Below are 9,032 nucleotides of genomic sequence, written 5' to 3' on the forward strand. Positions count from 1 at the left end.
TGGCCGCGTGCTACCTTCCCCTCCTCGGAAAGAGAATCTCCCCACCTCCGCGGCGAAGGTTTGAATACGCTACCTGGCGACGGCCGAGCGAAACTTTCTCGAAAAACAAATAAATGAAATATGCTGCTGGGGAAAAATTACAAGTGCATCATGTGTCAGTGGAAGAAAGGCTGTCACTATTAGAAGCAACGTCCGAGGAAAGAATAGCTCAAACAAATATCATCGTAATCAGTTGTTATTAATTAATGAAGCCCAGTTAACGACTAATAAAAACTAGACTAACTTGACTACGTTAAGAATTATAAACAATAAATATTTGTATTATTTTGTTAAAATAATTGTACTTGTTTTATTTGAAATATAAAACTGAATAGCAACGTAAATGTAGCCTTACTCGTAAACGAAATCATCATTTTTATTTCTTATTTCTACTAGCTCTTTTCTCGTGGTTTATTTCAGTTTCTTCTTCTTCCGTAGCCTTCTGTTTCTTTGGTCTTCCCATATTCTTTACTACTGCAGGCCTAAATATTTTTATCTGGGTTTCATATATCATAAGTAGCTCCATTAAGTAATTTGTATATTTTCTAATTCTAATAAAACTTAAGTATTTCTCTGTTCTTTCATACATAAATGGTCTGGTAAGAATAGTTAAAAAGGTTTTAATTTATTTACTTTTAGCTGCAGCTACCGCGTTCCACAGTTCCACTGACCTCTATCAAAAACAAAACACGGCTAAGCCTAGGTTTGCAGACCACGTTGCTCACGATTTTCTTCGATGAAATAATTTATCTTAGCCTCACTAGATGGCGGTCTAGTTACCCGTGGTGCATTCGAAATTTTCTCTGTAGTCGCGGGAGGCGGAAAATTAACAAGGCCTCAATATTTAACCCTCCCCTGTCACACGAGGAAATTGCCGCCCGAGAAAAATTTGTTCGCTGATAATTTCGGTTCATGTATTTCTGATTTTATATTATAAATAAATATAATATAATATAATATATTAATAACGATAAAAATATAATTATATCATTTTATATTATAATGAAATATAATATAATATAATATAATATAATATAATATAATAATAACGATAAAAATATAATGATATCATTTTATATTATAAATAAATATAATAATAACGATATAAATATAACGATATCATTTTATATTATAAATAAATATAATAATAACGATATAAAATATAACGATATCATTTTATATTATAAATAAATATAATAATAACGATATAAATATAATGATATCATTTTATATTATAAATAAATATAATAATAACGATATAAATATAATGATATCATTGTGAGAGATAATTACTATGTTGAGACGATCGATGGGCAATAGGGCCGAATTCCCCCCCCCCCTGGCACGAGAGGGCGTCACCAGCGTGCGCTTCAATCGCGTCGGAAGAAGTTTTCAAGAAACACATAAATAATGATATTATCAATTATTTAAGGGTGGTTATTTTGAAGACAATCTACGCGACCACTTGTTCTCTAGAGTGACGAATGGAATCAACCTTGAGTTAATAAGGGCACTTGTATTCCACAGAATTGGTTTTATCATAAGTATATAACAATTAACCAGAAGTATGTCAGATAGTCCACATTATTAGTAATAGCATAAGTAACATAATATCATTAAGTATGACACTTATTATTATTATTTTCATGCTAATTTTTTACACTGACACTCTAGATTTGGTCCGAAAACTATCGCTACGCCCTCTTTTCTTCGCCATTGAAAGCTAGATAGGTAGCGGCTAAAGCAGACGCTATTAGTTTTTCCTCATCGTTATTCGTAAATTTTACTTTATAAATAATGATATTTCAATTTTACGATAATTTTTGCATCGTTGACTTATATTTTGATAACTTTTTTAAATTGTCTGTAGTACATAATTTAGACACTAGGGGGCTCAATAACTATTCTTGTTGTCATTCTTTATGTCTGATATGTAAAGTGTCGTGCATCTGACGTTATAAATGAAAAGATAAGAGCCTCTAGTGATAAAAATTGGTAACTCATTTTCTTAATTCACACAATAATGTAACTGTGACATTTTTTACACCATATTTATTACTAAAATCAAGTAATCAACTTGTACCATTTTTATTCGCTAAATTTTGAATAAATTTGAAAAGACGTTGCTTACATTTTTATCTCTAAAATCAGGAAATCCATGGCATGTTCACTTGTGCCATTTTTATTCGCTAAATTTTGAATAAAGAGCTTCAAAAAAATTTCACAAGAGACACACTTATGGAAATGATTATATACTTATGGTATGGTCCTACGTTAAAACTGGTTTGTTCAATAGTTGACGTACTGTAATGAAATAACTCGTTCAAAATTATTATTTTTTCTTCCTCGAAATAATTTATTTGATATTAATTATTTTATAGAAAAATATTGGTTTGGAGTGTACGCGGCTTATTTTTCCCGCCTTTCCCAGCGCAGATTTTACCCGTTTATTATTTTGAGAGATACTCGCGATAAAATTGAGAAAATGCTCGCTCGTGGAGACTCTATCGCCATCTAGTAGCCATAAACACAACTATATATTTTTTGTATTTAAAACAATTTTACTCAACCTAGGCCAGAAATTCACCATTTTCATAATAGGTTCTCGGAAAAAGGCAGCTAATGTACTACCACCCTTTTAAATACAATCTCAGCAAAAGTGTAGCTTGAAATTGGCTATAATCCGCTCGGAGGGGCTGGATAACATAATTATCCTAGTAATATGTTTTCTTTTTTTTTTAAATAAAAACTTTGTTATTGGTCCGTAATTGGAGCGTATGACAAACCGGGTCTACACACCATACACTCCAACATTATTACAATCAAAGTAAAAACATATAAGAGCCATTAACAGCAACCTCAGTTCCTGTAAACAGCAATTAGACACATTTCTCGAATCTACGCAACGTCCTTCGTAGATGGCGATAGTCGCCTGCTGGAAATTTAGTGACGCTTTTTACACATAATCCCATGGCGTTTTGCGTGCACTATTTTCACGTGGTACGTAGCCGCCGCCGCCGCTGCCATTAAGTTAAATGACACGTATGGACAGTGTTGATTTACGTTTTCACACCATTGCTTTTTGATTTCACATCGATGTCCACATCTCTTCAAACAATATGGGTCGTACATACATCAATCGATAGGGAATTACATGATTCATAAAGGGTTGTTATGGATTTTCCTTTGTTGTAAAATTACTCTTAAGTTGTTAATGATTATGTGGTAATTATGTAAACGACAAGGTTCTTAATATACATGGTAGTTAAGAAAGCGCTAATTTTTTACAAAAATTATCTTGGGTTAAAATAGTGCGCTAATTAAGTTAATGTACAGGTGGATGTACAAGTACTGTATGTACTCAAATGTCCGTGAGATCTTGTTTTATCTTGCAGCTTTCACTCAAGCTCACCGAGACAAATTATCGCTTTTATCTCCATAGAAAAATCAAGTGTTTTCTGCCCAATCGTTAGGCTTTGGTTACATAATATTTTCAATCAGAGTTTTAATTGGAGAAACGATATTTCGTTTGAAATGTATCAGAAAAATATACTTCGTTTGAAATGTTCCAGAAAATGATACTTCGTTTAAAATGTTTCAGAAAATTATATTTCGTTTAACATGTTTCAGAAAATGATATTTCGTTTAAAATGTTTCAGAAAATGATATTTCCAGTGGCGGCGCCAGGATATTACTATGGGTAGGCTACTTAATTCTTTAATTTGGGGGCCCCCCTTTCCATACACTAACTAAACAAAACTGTGACAAAACCGGTTTATTTTTAATAATTTACAAAAGAAATGTACATGACTGTTTAAATGTACTCGGAAGTTATTTTTTTTAGTCGATGAGCGTAACAATGCACATATGGGCAACATCCTCCAACAGAATTCTCCATTTTCACTTACAATTGTTGCAAAAACACTTGCCAGTTGCCACGCTTTATTTTATCTTTATTTTGGAAATTGGGACTCGGAGAGTCGGAAAACCGCGCAATTTATCATCTGTCTAACGATGCCTTTAAATTGCTACCGAAAAAAACCTTGTAAATATTTAAATACTTGTTTCTTTTTTTATTGTTCTTTTTATTATTACTTCATGATTGTTGACCTAGACTCAAGTGACCTTTTCCCTCAAATTTCGGATATAACAACTTGTGTCAACATAATTAATGCAAATGAAGGCTATAAAATATTTCACCTTCATGTTAGAAGTTTTGTTAAAAATTTTGTCGAGCTCTCTTTACTATACTTGAAAATCTATCGATTAATTTTGATGTGATAATACTTACCGAATGTTTTTTAATGGATATAGACACTAATTTAATAAATTTAAATTATTAAAATGGTTATTACACAACAAATTATTTAAATCGTAACGACGGTGTGGTGGCCTTTGTAAAGGAAATTTTTCATGTTGAATATAAGCAGATTCATATTGGTGACGCTAACTGTCTTCTACTTGACGTCATGATTGATAATTCTATTGAATTTTGCATATTGGCAATATATCGCTCACCGAATACATCTAAAGTACGATTTCTATATGACCTTGAAGAACTTTTTAATTCGCTAAGCAGAAGGAACTTGTTAAACTACATTGTCATTGGCGATATAAATATAAATATAATTGAATCTATTCCGCAAAAAATGCAATTTGTTACCGAATATTTAGATATAATGGCGATGTATGGATTTAAAACTTATATAAATAATTGTACAAGAGTAACAAGTGGCACCTGTGTCGATCATATTTTTATAAAAACCAGATCCTCAAATAGAACAATAACTTGGTGCATTTTGGACAGTGATTTAACTGACCATTATCCAATAATGGTCAATATTGAGCATCTTTCTAATTCGGAGCACATCAATGAGTCTCTGAACAAAGTAAACAACATTACTCCATCTGATAGTTTTGTTAATATTGAAAAATTGAAAATGTTACTTAGTTTTGAAAATTGGATAAGTATTACCAAAGAAAATGATGTTGATAAAGCTTTTACCTCCTTTGCTGCCACCTTAAAATTTTATATAGATTTAGCAACTGAAAATGTTAACAACAAACCTGTTAAAAAGTCTAGATACAAGATTAAAAAACCATAGATGTCTAATTCCATTTTGATATCCATAAATAATCGAAATAATATGAGAAAACTTCTATTAAAAGAACCATTTAACCAACAATTAAAAAGTTGTTACTTAAAGTATCGAAATAATCTAACAATGATTGTTAAAAATGCAAAAACGCAATATTTTAAAAAACGTTTAGACAAATGTGATAATAATATTTAAAAAATATGGCAGGTTATTAATGACGTAAGGTCTAAAAAATGCTCAAGATACGATATAAAAAACGTGTTTGATGAATCAAAAAATATAATGATAGATGCGAATACACAACCAAAGGAATGTGCCCATATTTTTAATGAAAATTTCTCGAGGGTAGGCTAGGATATGGCCAAGGAAATATTGAACAGTAATAGCGCAGTCACCCTAAACTCAATTGATACTCAAGATTACACAAATAGGAAATTTGTGAAATCGTTTTTTCTTACTCCCACTGATGAAACTGAGATTAAATTAATTATTAAATCATTAAATATTAAATCAGCGGCAGGGCATGATGGCTTAAGTGCATCTCTGTTATTCTCGATAAGCGATTTTATAAGTTACCCCCTACAATATTTGGTGAACCTTAGCTTTATGAAGGGAATATTTCCTGATTATTGTAAAGTGGCTATAATTGTTCCTATATTTAAATCTGGAAATAAGTCTATCCCGGGAAATTATCGACCAATATCAATGTTATGCCACCTCTCAAAAATATTTGAAAAATGTATTAAAACCAGAATGCTATCGTATCTTACTAAAAATTCTATTATATCCAAAAATCAATATGGGTTCCAGCAGGGATTAAGCACTGATGATGCACTCTACGAGTTTTCTCGTAATATTACCACGAACATTGATAATGGAAATAAGGTTATTGCGATCTTCATGGATCTAGCTAAGGCTTTTGACTCAATAAGTCATCAGAAACTATTATTGAAACTTGAAAAATTGGGTTTTAGAGGTGTTACTTTGTCATGGTTTCGTAGCTACTTAAACATGAGAAAATCTCGAGTGATAATTAATGAAATGTTGAGTGATGACGTCATAATAAGTTACGGAGTTCCACAAGGAACAATACTAGGCCCAATTTTATTTTTGTTGTCTATTAATCCATTGTGTGAACAAAATTGGTCCTGCTTTATCACGTCTTTTGCTGACGATATTAGTGTTTTCTGACCCAGATTGGAATTCTGTTTTTTATAAAGCTGAAAATTGTATTAATAAGGTTAAATCCTGGTTAGATAGTAATTTGTTGAGTCTGAATGTGAAAAAGACTAATTACATAACCTTTTCTATTCGCTCGAGTAATATACCATTAGACAAAACTATAATAATTCTCTCGCCTAGTTGCGTGTTGAGAAATTCTTGCGATTGCCCTAAATTAACCAATGTTAAATTCCAAAAGTATTTGGGTATTTACATTGATGATAAATTACGATGGAATATACATATTGGTCATATTGTTAAAAAAACTTAGATACATGTGCTATAGTTTATATTTTTTTAGGAATATTCTATCATACGCAACACTAAGGAATGTTTATTTTGGATTGGTATACTCTTATATAAAATATGGCATTACCTGTTGGGGTAGTGCTTTTAAAACAAATTTACAGCAAAATCGTATTATCAGAATTTGTTTTAAAAAAACCCTTTGAATACCCCATTTTCTTACTGTATAAAGATTTTAAAACTTTGTCTGTTGACCAGGTATATAAACTTGTAAGTTTAATTTATGTATTTAAAAACCTGAATAAGTATAAAAAAAAGTAGCCATGATTATCTAACAAGATTTATATATGAAAGAGAAAATTGTTCCACCAAAAACTTCAAGTTGTATCGCTCATAATCACGCGTTCACGTATGGTGTATATTTATATAACAATCTTCCAGGAAATATAAGAAATGAAACTTCGATCATTATATACAAAAAACTTATTCGTAAATGGGTAACGGATGCTGATTTGAAGTGTGTCCGTGAGGCTATCATACTTTGTTAAAAAAAAATTATTGTTATTGTTTTTTTTTTTGACTTGATGAATTATTTAAATTCAAATTACTAGAAGTAGGAGTAATAACACCCCACAAACAAGTAATCTTATGTAAATCAATCAATGTATTATAGTGTGACAAAAAAAAACAAAAAAAACACACACACACTTTTTGAAGTAGCTAGTTTAGCAACTACAACGAATCAAGGCTGCGTTCGAAACAATATTAGAAATCACTGTTCAGTGTTCGCAACTTAAAAACAGCAGGCTTTTAATTCGGATTTTGATATTTCTAGTTTCGAAAATCATTTTACGGGGCTGTTCGGGGCCCCTTCATCTAGATTTGGGGCCCCTACAAGCGAAATAAATGTAGGCTGTAGCCTGCGTAGCCTACCTCTGGCGCCGCCACTGGATATTTCGTTTGAAATGTTTCAGAAAATGATATTTCATTCGATAAGATTAAGAAAAATATATTTCATTCGATAAGATTAAGAAAAATATATTTCGTTTGAAATATTTCGGAAAAATATATTTCGTTTAAAATGTTTCGGAAAAATATATTTCGTTTAAAATGTTTCAGAAAATGATATTTCATTCGATAAGATTAAGAAAAATATATTTCGTTTGAAATGTTTCGGAAAAATATATTTCGTTTGAAATGTTTCGGAAAAATATATTTCGTTTGAAATGTTTCAGAAGATATATTTGCTTTGAAATGTTTCGGGAAAATATATTTCGTTTGAAATGTTTCGGAAAAATATATTTCGTTTGAAATGTTTCGGAAAAATATATTTCGTTTGAAATGTTTCAGAAGATATATTTGCTTTGAAATGTTTCGGGAAAATATATTTCGTTTGAAATGTTTCGGAAAAATATATTTCGTTTGAAATGTTTCAGAAGATATATTTGCTTTGAAATGTTTCGGGAAAATATATTTCGTTTGAAATGTTTCGGAAAAATATATTTCGTTTGAAATGTTTCAGAAGATATATTTGCTTTGAAATGTTTCGGGAAAATATATTTCGTTTGAAATGTTTCGGAAAAATATATTTCGTTTGAAATGTTTCAGAAGATATATTTGCTTTGAAATGTTTCGGGAAAATATATTTCGTTTGAAATGTTTCGGAAAAATATATTTCGTTTGAAATGTTTCAGAAGATATATTTGCTTTGAAATGTTTCGGGAAAATATATTTCGTTTGAAATGTTTCAGAAGATATATTTGCTTTGAAATGTTTCGGGAAAATATATTTCGTTTGAAATGTTTCGGAAAAATATATTTCGTTTGAAATGTTTCGGAAAAATATACTTCGTTTGAAATGTACTAAACACCCTTCTTAGTTTGTAATAAATAAAAATAAAGATACGATATTCGCCCTTGAATCTAAATCGTATCGTAAAAAAGCTAGTTTATGGAGTTGGATAACAGTTAGCCTACTTTCATCAATAACAAGCTGACCACTCCGTAATATTAGTTCCACATCTGCATATAAATATCTTTAACGACAAAATACCTTTGGGTCCTATTGGCCTAAATGGAAATTGTAACCGCGAATGCTTTTCATTTCCTATCCACTGATGTAACATTTAATTTTATCACCTTAACCGTTTCAGAGATATGTAATGCAGGGGCGGATCCATAGGGGGGGGGGCGATGGGGGCGATGTAATGCCTAAATTTATGGGCCCCCGAGTGCCAAAAATTTTGGGTATCGCGATTGGTAGAGATTTTTATACCCAATGTATCGTTTACATTTTCCACCTTAACCGTTTCGGAGATACGCAATGCCCAAATTTATGGACCCTCGAGTGCCCGTCATAGATTTTCATACCCAATGTATCCACGTATCATTTACATTTGCCATTTCAGTGGTTGCTGAGACACCAAGG

Source organism: Leiobunum rupestre, chromosome 2 (genome assembly GCF_980474605.1).
Source record: "Leiobunum rupestre chromosome 2, qqLeiRupe1.1.hap1, whole genome shotgun sequence".
In the NCBI taxonomy this organism is placed as follows: Eukaryota; Metazoa; Arthropoda; class Arachnida; order Opiliones; family Sclerosomatidae; genus Leiobunum; species Leiobunum rupestre.